The sequence below is a fragment of the Neophocaena asiaeorientalis genome, unplaced genomic scaffold (assembly GCF_003031525.2).
Source record: "Neophocaena asiaeorientalis asiaeorientalis breed wild unplaced genomic scaffold, Neophocaena_asiaeorientalis_V1.1 scaffold65, whole genome shotgun sequence".
In the NCBI taxonomy this organism is placed as follows: domain Eukaryota; kingdom Metazoa; phylum Chordata; class Mammalia; order Artiodactyla; family Phocoenidae; genus Neophocaena; species Neophocaena asiaeorientalis.
This window is the reverse complement of record NW_020173215.1, coordinates 17419068-17433270: the sequence shown is the minus strand read 5'-3', so window position 1 is coordinate 17433270 and position 14203 is coordinate 17419068. Positions and strand designations below refer to the sequence as shown.

Genomic DNA, 14203 nt, shown 5'->3' with positions numbered 1-14203 from the left:
ACTCACCATTTCCCTCTGTGAAGTGGTGTTTTTTTCATCCAGTTTCAGAAGTACTGGCTTAGGTAGGGGTCTCCGTCCCAACTTACGACCCTGCTGGGGCCCTGGTTTTGTTTCTCGTCCCCAGTTACGTGGGACCCTTCAAGGCTTATCTCTAAGACACCCAAAATAGGCAGAGGTGTCCCAATGAACCCCGCCTTTGTGCTGGCTCGTTGCCCTGGGTTCATGGTTCTCATCATTTCTAGCCGTCGAGGGTTTCCCTTTCTTTTTTACTAGCTCAGATATGCATCTTAAAAGATTTTACTTGAAATGTATAAAATGTGTGTATAGTGCCTATTTATGTCATCCAGCATTTTAAGTTGTTCTGAGCTGGGTTGATTTCTCCAGACATCTAGATCACTACATTGCCAGAAGGAGGGTCCTTTAATTTCAAAGAAAGAAAAGTCCACTTATTCTTTGACCCGTATGTGCATCGTTGAGCACATACTGTATCCTGGGCACTGTAGCTGATGCTCTGCCTGCCTTGGAGGGCTCCCCTTCCAGTGAAGGGACAGGCAGAGTCATGACAAACTTAAAAGGGTGGCCAAGTGTCAACCAGGCTGTAACTTTCACTTTAATTGGAGGCTATGGAAGCAGAGAGACGTGAACCATGGTTATGCCCACCTCAAGGAGACTCAGCTAGGGACCTCCCTGGTGGTCCAGTGGGTAAGACTCTGCACTCCCAATGCAGGGGACCCAGGTTCGATCCCTGGTCAGGGAACTAGATCCCACATGCATGCTGCAACTAAGAGTCTACATGTTGCAACGAAGATCCCGTGTGCCCCAACTAAGCCCCAGTGCAATCAAAATAAATAAATAAATACTAAAAAAAAAAAAAAAAAGACTCAGCAAGCTTGTCGCAGTAGGTGGCCCTTATCTGAACTGTGTGAAGAACTGCCAACCTTCGCCTTGGCGCATGGAAAGATGACTCTGGGTCACAACCGTGAAATTTACCAATATATCCCGGGAATGATAGCGGTTGCTTACGGTGAGGTCTCCCTGTAGGAAAACACTGACCTGCCATAGGAGCTGATGGAAGGAGGGGTGGTGATGCAGTCCACGGCCATCTGAGTAGTTTTCAAATTGCAATCTTATTCTCGTTTACCCTCCGAAAACTTAAGGTGATTTATGGACCCTCGTTAAGTGCGGCAATCATTGGATGGGCCTGAGTCATTACCAACAATTAAGAAGCCGCCGTCGATTCCACTAACCAGCAAATGGGCAGTTGAAGGCCACTTGAGATGTGTCCTCAAGGGAGGTCATCTTCTTCCTCCCTGGGGACCTGCGTGGACCACCCGTACTGAGTCCACAGTGGATGCTGGTGTGGCAGCATGGTGGGTGGGCAGAGCACAGGCTCCAGGGGAGGGATTCAGGTGCACACCCAGCAGTGACCTTGAGCGAAGCCTGCGCCTCTACTTCTTCCCCGTCCACACGAAGGCGAAAGTCCCCACCTCACTGGTGGTTTTTGACTATATGCCATAATGTGTGTGCCTGGGATATGGCGGTCACGCTATGTTGAAACAGGTCACGAGTGGGACCTGGGGTAACTGGAAAGCAAGCTGCAGTTACAGGGCTGCGACCCAACATCCCACGATGGAAATCATGTTATATTATTATTAATACAAATGCAGCGTGCTGCTGAATGAGACGGAAATGACCCAGAAGAAAAAGGGCTCTCTCTCCTTGGACAAGGCAGCCCCACTTGGCAGCCTGACAGGGAAGACAAAGCCCTGCTGGCCCCCGTGCTGGGCCTCGGGTCCAGGCTCCAGGCTTAGTTAAACTGTTTTTATCTCCCATAAATCCTCGTAAGCTACTTTAAGGCTCATCAGACCCCTCAATTGCCATTTAAGTGTTTTTTCTGTGCTAACTGCTTCTTGTTAAATAGTTTGACATTTATGTGTCTAGACTTTGGTTGTTTCAATATTGATTTGGTCCAGAATGGTAATGGAGGAGAAAGACAGCATTTGTTTTGCTGTCAGTGGCAGTAGCCATATATCTCAGTTAAGTGGATTACTTTTTGATTTTCCCATGTTGGAACCCAAAGCGAAACCCACACAGGGTTTGGAAGAGGTTGCATCCTCCCAAATGGCTCCCCAACTTTTTGGGGCAGGGAGATGGTTCCACACAGGGGTTGAAGGTACAGCCCTGGGTGAGGTTTCCTGGCAGGTGCAAGCCTGTTCTCGCTGGAGGTCACAGGTGCCAAAATCACAGGTGGGATGGTGTGGGCGCTTCAAGGGAAGGTGAAATCAACTCAGCTTGTCTGCAGCCTCCTGGGCTTGCCAAGCCCTGTCATGCCTTCGTACCTTTGTCTGTGCTGTTCCCTCAGACATGAGCACCCTTCTTTCCTCCATCTTGTAAACTCCTACTCACTCCTCAAGACCCCAAGCATATGCTCCCTTCTCAGCAGGTCCTCCTTTGCTTCCCAATGGCGCATGCGGTGATGTGGTGATGTGGACACCCAGGGGCCTCAGAATTGTACGAGGTCAGCCAGACCCTCCTTGTCAGAATGTGGGTGGGAAAGGGTGTGACCTGCCCAAGGCCACCCAGCAAGCCTGAGGGGCGGCTGGGCCTGAGAGTGGGCTCTCCAGCTTCTGGCCTGACCCCTCTTCCACCATGTTCTCTGTACACCCTGCCCAGCTTACCCCAGGGGTGGCAATTCTCATGATCCAGACTGCTGCCGCCGACACCAGCCAGGGAGCTCGTGGCCAGAGAGTGAATTTCCGATCAATAGCCAGGAGCCTCACGGAGCCACCGGCTGGCGGCTTGTGTGAGTCATGACTGCAGGAAGTGAGGGAAGCCCCTTCTCCTCTCCCCCTCTCTGCTGTCATTCCTCATGTCCTTCGTCCTCCGGTGTGTCTTTCCAAACATTCTAAAAACACAGAAAAGCATCGAGGAAAAGTTCCACCCTTGTTCCCAGCCCCCAGAATCCACAAATAGCCACATCGTATTGTTTTTATTTAGATCTGTGGGAACAAAGGAAACGCGAGTCACAGATGCAGTTTGCACGTCTCCTGCCCATTCTGCTCTGCCTCCCCCCACCCCCTCCCCGTCGCCCTCCCAAGGCCACACTGTTCTGAATGTGGTTTCTCCTGGGGTTCACCTTCTCTTCTACATGGATGGCCGTCTGGAAACAATGGATGGCATTGCGTTGCATGTTTTAAAATGTATGCAAAATGTTCAGATTTCGTTTCAACTGTGCTGTAGTATTTCCCCATATGAGTGTACCTCCATGTTATTTAACCGTTCCACACGATGGCCATACAGGCCGTTTCCAGTCTTTTTGGCCACGACCAGCAAAGCTGCCACCAGCCCCTGTGTGTGCCTCCCGGGCGTGTGTCATGGCCTCTGAGGGTGAATTTCTGGAAGGAAAGTGCTGGACTCTACTCCTTCTCCCGTCCCTGGATGAGCCCACCTAACCAACGCCTGGACATCTGTCTGTTTCTATGCTCGTTGGACATGCAGATTTCCCCTCTGTTTATATCTTTTGTCCATTTCCACGAGATTGTCTGCCTCTTCCTCACCGGGTCACGGCAGCGATGGATAATCCAGGGCATTAATTTTCCTTCCGATGAATAGGCCACAGATGTCTTCTGTTGCTCAATGTTTATCTTTGTTTTTGTCTTTTTTCCTACAGACCATTTAAATTTTGAGGTAATCAAATCGATCGCTCTTTCCTTTACGAGTTATGATCTTTGTTTCTTGACTCAGAATTTTGCTGCCCTGAGATTCTGAGCTCATCTTGTGTATTTTCTTCTAATAGTTTTGTTTTCCACACTAAGATTTTAGATCCAGCTAGAAGTTTTATGGAAGGCGTGGATCTAATTTTTGCTGAAACAACTTTACACGTCTAGGATAAAGCTTGCTTTTTCATGACGGATTTTTTAAATAATCTGTTGGACTGAACTTGCTAATTCTTCACTTAAGGTTTTATATGTGTGTGTATAGATTTGGCCCACATTTGTCTCTTCTTTTAAAGACAGGTCCAAGGCCAGGGTGCACCACCTCTTCAAGTTGCTTTTAGTTTTCTTTTCTGAAAGTTTGAATGAGATAGATATCGTCTGCTAATTGCAGATGTGTTAAAACTCACCTTTGAAATGGCCTGGGGCTGCTCAGTTATTTTCATCATTGTAGGTTTTCTATTTCTCCTTAAGTAAAATTTGATAACATTTTTCTGGAAAAAAGTCTACTCCTTCTAACTTTTCAAAATATTCATTTAGGACTTCCCTGGTGGCACAGTGGTTAAGAATCTGCCTGCCAGTGCAGGGGACAGGGTCTCGAACCCTGGTCCAGGAAGATCTCACATACCTCGGAGCAACTAAGCCCTCGCACTGCAACTACTGAGCCCACACGCTGCAACTACGGAAGCCCATGCACTCTAGGGCCCGTGTGCCGCAACTACTGAAGCCCGCGTGCCTAGAGCCCGTGCTCTGCAACAAGAGAAGCCACTGCAATGAGAAGCCCGCGCACCGCAACGAAGAGTAGCCCTCGCTCGCCGCAACTAGAGAAAGCCCACGCGCAGCAACGAAGACCCAACGCAGCCAAAAAAAAAACCCAAAAAACAAAAAGCCGCAATATTCATGTAAAGTTGTTTATAATAGTTTCTGAGGATTTTACAGCGCCCTACCGTGCTTGTAGCTGTGTCTTCTTCTGCTTTCCATATTCTTTACTTTTGCCCTGTCTTTTACTCTTAGGCAGTCTTGGTAAATATTTCAAAGAACCAAATTTTGGAGTTTGTCGCTATTTATCCTACCTTAGGTTTTTAACTGTCTTATTCTTGCTGTTGAAAGCAGAGTAGGGCGGTGACTGATAACCTGGACCCTGGACTGAATCAGCTGCTGCGTTACCTGTTTGACGTCAGGCGAGTTACCCCACTTGCTGTGCCACTCATCTATAAAGAGAAGAGAAGAGGACCCAGTTCACGGGTTGTTGTGAAAAAATTAATAAGGCGATACACATAACGAGTTGTAAGTACTCTTTTCACGTTGAAAAACCAACTTGGCAAAAACTAAGACTAGAAGAGGATTTCCTTGACCAATATTGAATACCCACCAAATCTATGCAAACAGCCTGCTTAAAGGTGAACTATTAGAAACATTCTCTCACACATCAGGAACCAGGCAAGTGTATCCACCTCAAGACAACACGATCAGGAGGTGCCAGCCAGCTCAGCAAGGCAAGAAGAAGCTAGAAAAGAACGATTGTAGGAAAAGAAACCAGGTTGTCATTATTTTCACATGACATGGTTCTCTGCAGAAACCCAAAATAATCTATACACAAATTATCAGAATTACTAAGAGATTAGCAAGATTTCTAAAAACTAGATCAGTACATTTAAAAAATATATTACTTTAAGTTAGCAACAGGTAACAGGTAGAAAATCAAAATTTTAAAATAGTAACGCCAGGGCTTCCCTGGTGGCGCAGTGGTCGAGAGTCCGCCCGCCGATGCAGGGGACACGGGATCGTGCCCCGGTTCGGGAAGATCCCACGTGCCGCGGAGCAGCTGGGCCCGTGAGCCGTGGCCGCTGAGCCTGCGCGTCCGGAGCCTGTGCTCCGCAACGAGAGAGACCACAACAGTGAGAGGCCCGCGTGCCGCAAAAAAAAAAAAAAAAGTAACATATGCCGAAAAAAAAAAAAAAAAAAGTAACATCAATTAAAGAACACCTAGCAATAAATCTAAAAGAGGATAGAAAAGAGCTCTGTGGAGAACGTAATTAAATATTATTGACAGACATTTTAGGAGACCTAATAAATGGAGAAATATACCATATTCATGGAGACAAATCCTCGTGAATTGAAAGATGTCAGTTCTCCCCAAATCAGTCTATAGATTCAGTACAATTCCACCCACATTTCTGCGTGTGTGTGCGTGTGTGCGTGTCTTAATGAACTGATTCTAAAATGTCATATGTTGAATTGCATACATTTTTAATAGGTGAATTTTATGATATGTGAGTTCAATCTACATTTTTTGGACAAAGGCTCTATCCAGTGGAGAACCAGGAAAATGGACCAGCGTGGGCTCAGGAGGTCAGGGCTGTGCCAGTTTGTTCCCCAGGCCCAGGTGGAGCACAGTGTCTGACGCACGCCAACACGTGATAAACATTTGTTGACTGACTCTGCAGGTTTGGTGCATGAATGACTGCATGAGAAAGGCCAGAGGGGTTCAGCATCCGCCCCTGGTCATCCAGCCAGTGGGTGAGTTCTGCCCTCCCTGGCCCACCCCTTCTGACCCACCGGAGGAGGGAGGGCAGCATGGGAGATGGGGGCAGTCAGAGAGAGCCCGCACATCGACCTGTCTGCCGGGGATGGTGCTGGCCAAGATGTGCGAGGCTGGAGAGAGGGGGCAGCAGGCTGGAGAGAGGGGGCGGCGAGGCTGGAGAGAGGGGGCAGCAGTCAGGACGACCCTGGCACTGCCTGAGTGGGGCTAGACTTCACACTGGGGTCCAGGGGGACACTGGGGATTAGAAGAGTGAACGGCATCTGTGGCAGCCACGTGGAGCGACCCATGGGAACACGCGGCTGAAGGACATTTCCCAAGATGGAATGTGGCGTAGACGGGGTTACCTCCCACCCGTGCTGTGAGAGGCAGGGCCAGAGCTGCGGTTTACTGAAGCCACCACTCTGCCTGCCCCCAGACACCAGAACACACGCCTCCAGGGCTCAGGTGGCCTCAGAGCAAGAATTCTGACTCCCACTCTCTGTAAGATGCTCCCACCTGATATGCAATAAGGCGAAGAGTCTTGAGACCCTTTCTATTGTAAACCGTTGTAATGAAACTGTTCTTCTCTCACCTCCCAACCAACCAGGGACCCTCTAGGCCAGGTCTCCTGATATATAAAACTTCAGGGTAAAGATCCAGGATGGTCTCTGGTTTCCCCCGTGGTGGGTGGGAGGGAGCAGGGCTCAGGAAGGCCCACGGACACAGTCAGGTGATTTAGGTGGTGAAGCATTTATCCTCCTGATGCAGTGGGAGCCCTCCCCATGCTACCTGAAAACCAGCTATTTTTGGCAGGTGCCAGGAAAAGCGCTGGGAGCCCTGTGGCGAGAGATCCCTCTGGGGGAGGGCGGCCCGGCGCTGTGGCTTACCCTGGGAGACCCGTGGCGGATCTCGTGGTCCCCGAGCCCGGGTTCCCTCATCTTGGGCTCATCCTGCCCCGACCCCTGCCCAGGGCTTTCTCTAGCCACCAGGCTACGTCTGGAGTGCAAGAAGGGTATGTTCACGGGCCATCACCTGGACAGGCTGGCTTGCCGAGATCCTGCCGTGGCTCCAGTGTGTGTGTGTATGTGTGTGTGTGTGTGTGTGTGTGTGTGTGTGTGTGTGTGTGTGTGTGTGTGTGTGTGTAGGGTACTGTATGGGGCTGAGGATGGATTTGATTCTGGAATGTCTCCCCCTTGAAGCCTGAATCAGGACAGAATCAAGTCAGCCGTAGCACCTGCAGAGCCCGCCTTCCCTGCAACATGCAAGGACGTCCCAGGTGGAGAAGCAGCTGCCCGGGGGGCCCTCCCAGCCTCTGCAGGTGGGACTCCTCGTCACGCTAGCATCACTCCTCGTTGGACAGCCCACAGCACCCTCAGGACCAGCCTCCCCATGTGCAGATTGGAACCAGGGCGGGGCTCCGGAGCCCTGTGCGTCTGCACGGCCTCTGCCAGCCCGCTTCCCCCCCTCCCACCTCCCTCGACTCCTGTGGCCCCCACCTCCGCTCCCACATCAGACCTGCCCCACCCCCGCAGAGAACGACTGCGTTTCCCAGCGCTGCGCTTACATGGAGGACTCCAGTCTGTGCCAGTCGCTGGATCATCAGTAAATCTTCCCCGAGCCCCCATACATCTCTCCTCCATAACGCTTCTTACCAAGAGCAGGCCCACTCGGGGGTCTCCACTTGGAGGGACACATTCCTTTGATCAATCACTTTGGCCAGGGTTCATTCAGCACTCACACAGTTCATTAAGCAGCTGGTCTGTCCCAGGGAGGCGAGAGGACACAGGAATGAAGCTTCCTCTACCTTCTCCTGTGTGTGGACGTGTATGGAGAGGATGCTACCTGTTTACAGAGCTGACCACAGCACCATGAATCATGCTCTGAACGAGGTGTGTGCAATGAGCAAATAGCCATCAATTCCACACCAAAAGCCTGGTCAGAGGTGGTGCTGTTTCAGTGGGGCTTTGAAGGATGTACAGGAGTTTGTTAGAGGAAGAGAGTCCTAGGAACAAGAAACCACATGAGGAATGGCAGGAAAATGTATCGCACTTTGCATTAATTCTCTCCAGCTGCTGTAACAAACTACCACAAACTTAGTGGCTTAAATTTCTTCTGAGAGTTCTGGAGGTGAGAAGTCTGAAATGGGTCCTACAGGCCTAAAATCGAAGTGTCAGCTGGGCTGGTTCCTTCTAGAGGCTGCAGGGGAGGAACCATTCCTTGTCTCTTCCAACTTGTAGAGGCTGCCGGCATTCCCTGGCTCCTGGTTGCATCCCTCTGATCTCGTTTTCCATCGTCATATGTCGTACTTCTGTAGTCGAGTCCCGCTCTGCCTCCCCCTCCCTTATAAGGACCCCTGTGATTACATGTAGGGTTCACCTGGATAATCTAGAACCGTCTCCAAATCTCAAGGTCCTCAATCATATCTGTAAAGTCCCTTTTTCCGTACAAGTGCCCGGGCACTGCAGTGGATTATGTACACCTCTGTCTCCAGACCCACTGAAGGGCAGCCCGTTCTCCAGTGGGGCCTGTCTACATCTCCCCCGGAGTGGTTTATAGTGTGGTGGTCTGCCTGGGACAGGAAATGTAACTTGTGTGTCTTGTTTTCCAAACTATCAGCAGCTTTGGATTCGGAGCCCCAGCCCGAGGGGCCGCCCAGGCACCCTGGCTCCAGCCCTGATTTTCTATTTCCAGCAGTAAGGAAGAGTGCCCCGGGGGTGAGGGGCTGCAACAGCTGCTGGGGCTGACCTTTCCAGTCCAGAAGTTTTGGGGTCACATGTTAAATTACTGCAGTGCTCGTCGTGACAGCGTTTACTCCGTGGAAATCTGCAAACACTACAAGTCAGGGCTGCTTGGTTGGCTTTTCCTCTCTGGAGAGCCGGTCGTTAACATTCCCAGCACACTAGCACACACAGACAGCCCAGCCGACGGGGCTTCCACGGCCAGGTGCCCTCCTGGGGGCTTTGCGTGTTTGGAACCACTTGTCCTTACATCATCCCTTTCTGATGTATACCTGCATCACCCAGCCCACTTTACAGAGAGGGTAAGTGACCCTGCAGCCAGTGGACACGGCACAACCCAGAGCTGGGCCTGGCGGTCTGATGGGGGAGGGCGTGCTCTCAACCACCACCCGCCGGCTCTTCAAGGCGGCCTGGGGACCCCTGAGACAGCGGGGGAGCACGGCCGCTCACCCCAGGGGTTCTAGCCCACGTCCTGGCCAAGACTGCCCGGCAGGGGCTCAGCTCACGTTACTTGAGGTCTGAAGGCAGACAGGACGGAAGTGAAAGGGCGGGAGGGCTGGCCTGTGTGCAGGTGCCCCTCGGCAGACACAGAGCAAGTGGGATGATTCTGGAAGGCTGGTCCGTGGGACCCAGCTCCCCAGTCCTGACTCAGGCCTGTCTCCTTGACTGCAAAACTCCAAGGCTGTGGAGAGCACTGTGGGATTCAAAACCCGGATCCTGTCTCTTCCCCACCGCGTGACCTGCAGAAAGTGAGCTCACCTTTCCACCTTGCTCCCCCTGTCTGTGGGGATTACATTGACCACCTGAAGGTTAAGCTGCATGCCTGGCTCCCGGGAAAGTCTGCCCTGCGCTGGCAGGGGCTGAGACCCCCAGCACGGCTCCGGGCTGAGCTGACGCTCCGGGGGTCTGCAGCCCCGTGAACCAAGCGAACCTCGGGTCCACGTCCTCTGCTTAGCAGCCCCTCCCACGGGCCTCCCGGCAGACCAACATCCTCCCTGCTGGGTGCCCTGGAAAGAATTAGGCGCCTCCACCTGCTTAGGGAGGCTGGGTTTTGTTGTCTCTTTTCGTAAGAGTTGCCCCTTCGGGTTTGCATCCTGTAGACCTGGGCGTGCAGAGGAAGTCTGCTTCTTATTTTGGCGGCGCTGGAGCGAGCCAATGCGTTGGGTCAGTGGTCAGGAGGCATCCATGCTTAGCCGCTCACGGCCGGGTAGGCAGATGGCTTTGATGTATGCTGGGTGGGTGGGAAGACGGAGCATCAGGGTGAGAGAAACCAGTATTCCCGGCCTTGGAACGCCCTCCTCCCCGGGCCTGGCCCCTCTCCTCCCGGCCCCCAAGACTGATAGCACCTGGCTGAGGTCTCAGCGCATCCCAGGCACTCAGTTCCGGGCTCCGGGTTCCATCCATCACCTCCTTTCCTCTCTCCACCCCATGAGACTCGGTCAGAGGAGCAAGGGCTGGGACAGCCCAGCTGGAGAGCGCCCCAGCCAACGTTCAAACCCCCGGGCTCACGCCTCCTTCTTCGGAGGAGAAGAGTAGGAGGTGTGGAAATTGTGGATGACAGTCACGAAGCCGATCACCAGTGTGTCCGTGAACCCCATTGCTGGGGGGGCGACCCACCCAGTGTCAATCTCCTGGGGTTTTCCTGGGTCATGTGCAAAAGGGGTCCCATGGTCAAATACGTTGGGGCACCGCCGGGCTGGAGTGAACCAGTTTCCTTACCCAGGGCTTCTCAGAGCCTTTAACATGATAATGTGCACTGGATATTTCCAAGATAATCCCCCAAATTTATTGGGCCAAGGGACCCCTTTGCCCTGGGGGACACCCCAAAGGCCTTCCCCTCCATGGTACATGCTCCGGAATGAAGACTGAGACCTGCAAGCTGACCAAGCCATCACATCCGGGAGATACTGCCCTTTTCTCTGCCCCATCCTCCCAGCCTGGGCTCCAGCTGACACAGCCAGGGCCGAGGGCACTTCATACCTCGGCAACTTCCCCACCAATGCCCTCTCTACTAGCCAGCCCACCTCCCCTCCCTGAGAGCTCTGATTGTGTGGAAGATCCACTCATGCCTCTTCCTCTGGGAAGCCCTCCTGGAATATTCCCCCTCACCCCAAACTGCCTCTTATATCCAGTGGCGTCGGAAACCGCAGTGCGTGTTCGGCGAGCAGGCGCGTGATGGACGCACAGCCGGGGGATTACAGGAAGGCAATAGGTGCACAGCATGGAAGGTCCACCCAAGGTGACCAAGAAGGACCGCGGTCAGGCGCTCTCTAGCTCACGGGCTTTTCTTCGGCACGAGACATGGGTGCACATTTCTTTGTGAAATTATTGGAACGAATTTATGATTTAAAAGCCTTCCTTTGTTTTGCTCATTTCTGTTCTAGTTTAGCCCGCATCTCTCGGTCAGCGCGCAGACCTGGGTGCTGACTTCTGTCTCTGAGGCGTTTCAAGAATGATCTGAGCGAGAGTAGCAAATCCAGTGATGATTTTTATAAACAGTGGCTATTCTATCAATGATCCCTACAACTGAGACGGAAAGGTGAGGAATCTGATTCATTTAAATTTTTATACAAATTGAAGGTTCAAAGGAGAGGCCTGGGAATTCCAGTGGGGCTTCAGGTCGAATGGTGAGGGGAGTCCCTTCCTGCCACCCTCCTGTGTTCACAGGCAAGCAAGCGGGACCCCGAGGCTAAGTGGCTTGCCCAAGACCCTCAGCTATTAAACGGGGCCAGACCCCCCTAGCCCGGCCCCCCCTGGCGACAGCTGAGGCCCGAGGCTCTAACTCCACGTGGGAAGGGCTTTCTCAAAGCGGGAAGGGGGTCAAACCCAGGGGGGTCACAGGGGATCGGCATTCGCCAAAAAGCCCTGTGAAGTAGTGAGCTCTCTGTCACGGGGCGGGAGGCGGGTCACCAGTCAGGACGCGGCCCCCGAGGACGGCTGCTGCCCCACCGCCTGACCCCTCCGCCCACTGGCGTCCCCCTCCCCTTCCCAGGAACCGCGGTGGGTGAGGGGCTGACACTGATGTGCTCAGGCAGCCGAGAGCAGCTGCAGACAACTCTCTCGGCCTTTCTGAGTAATGAGTCCAGTCTGACCACACCGCTTCCCGGAACAGTCAGGGAGCTGGCCTGTGCAGGAGAGGCCCGCAGCCTGCCCGTGGTCAGCCTGTCTGTCTGCACACATTCGACCCTGGTCCTCCCTAAACCTTTTCTCACACCTAAAGAGCAGACCTCTGACCTGGGCCTGCAGAACTCGATCAGCACCTCTAGGGTCTGTTTATCTTACGCATTTATTCTGGCCACGTGGGCTCGGCCCGGAGACCACCTGACCCCCGATTCTGGGGGGGATGGCAGCCACCGCGCTTTCACCGTCCCTCGGCACGGGAGCCTCGCCGGCCAAGCCAGACGGGTCAGAACCAGCAGTACTGTTCCTTCTTTCCGCCACTCATCACGTGTCTGGGGGATGCCCGCTCGGGGCCCGCCTGTGCTGACAGCTTGCGTAAGAGATTCTGCACACGGAGGCAGTGGACCAGAGCCTCCAAAGCCCATCCTCTCTGTCCTCACATTTTATCCCTGAATTGTGCCGGCTCAGAGCTGAGTGATTCAATCAGGTCAGGTCTGAGCCCCTCCAGGAAACTCCTCTGAACTCTTCGAGTCAGATGCAGTCGGACCAGACAGAACCGGAAAGCTGCATGAGGAGCCTCTCGCCTGGGTCATGGGGGCTGGGACCTCACGCAGCGGTTGGAACCATGGGCAGGACGGAGCTACCCCCAGTTCTCCCACCTGCCATGAGGCTTGGAGCAGGTCACACGTCACCTGTAAGGTGAGACTGGTGATCCCTGCCAGGTAGGATGGCCGTGTGGGTTAGAACGGCAGATGTGATGTGAACAACACATGGGTCACAGGGCTCCTCCCATCCACAGACCGTGTTCCATTAGCTCATGGCTGTATCTCCAACACCAGGCACATAGTAGGTCTTCAATAAACATTTGTCTAATGCAGTCATTTATCACCCACTTTCTCTTTTGCCTGTTTCTCTCAGGCCCCGACCTGAGAACACCCTGTCTTTCCTCTGAATAACTGACATTTTAAATCTTGTGGACACTGTGGACCATGCAATGATCCTGTTCTCATCTTTGGTCTGAAGTCCAGGCTTGAACTTCCACCATTCCTCACCAGCACACAGGGGCTTCTGGTGGCGTTTTGTGTGTGATCCTTACCTCTGACTTATTTTTCTGTTCCTATTTTCCCTTCGTCCAGATTCCTTCATTTATTAGTTCTTTCCTTTACGATAGTATTTCTATAAACTCTCAGATGTTTGGGGACATGCAATAGAATTAAAAAAATTTTTTTTCTACTTCTTTTTCTTTTTTCTTTTTAATTGAATTTCTATTTCATGTTGGAGTATAGCTGATTTACAATGTTGTGTTAGTTTCAGGTGTACAGCAAAGTGATTCAGTTATACATATACACGTATTCCTTCTTTTTCAGATTCTTTTCCCATACCGATTATCATAGAATATGGAGTAGAGTTCCCTGTGCTCTACAGTCGGTCCTTGTTGATTATCTATTTTATACATAGTAGTGTGTATATATTAATCCCAAACTCCTAATTTATTCCTCACTAGAATTTCTTTTTTTAATCACACAGATAAATCCTCCATGGGCAACTAGGTCTCAGTTATCAGCTTGTGTAAAGGAAAAATAAAAGTAACAGAGGGGAGCCACTCTCTCAGCCCCACACTTGCCACGATGCTCCCGGGGGTCCGGCAAACAGCAGTTGACAGGTTTGGAGGGTCTACTGTGTGTCACACTCTTAGTGACTTCATTTGATTTAGTGGACAGATGCCAGTCCGATGGATGAAGAAGCTGAGATCCAGAGATCTCGAGCACCTTCTCTGGGTGACCCCAAAAGCGAGTGGAGGGGTTGGGATTTGAACCGGACCTCGCCCACGCCTGAAGTCTTCTCCCGCGTCATAAATGCCTCCGAGAAAGCCTGAAACGAGCGTGAGTCTCCAGCCTCGCAGGAGACAGACTGTCCCACCGTCTGGCTCACAGCCACCCTCCCACCCAGTCCCGGCGTCACGTGTGGAGCGATCGAGCCAGCAGAGGGGAAGCCCCCCACCCCCAAGCGGGTCTCCAGCTCGGGTCCCATCTCGCACAGGAACTCTGAGTTCACCTAAGCAGTCATGTCTCCGGATGTGACCTAGTATACATGTTCACCATAGAAAA

At 52.3% G+C, this 14203-nt stretch overlaps 1 non-coding gene across 1 annotated transcript; it reads left to right on the top strand.

Moving 5' to 3' along the window:
* The first annotated feature begins 684 nt into the window (after positions 1–684).
* TRNAG-CCC (transfer RNA glycine (anticodon CCC)) lies at positions 685–757 on the top strand. Its single transcript has one exon. It is a non-coding gene; the product is annotated as a tRNA-Gly (tRNA).
* The last annotated feature ends 13446 nt before the right edge of the window (positions 758–14203 follow it).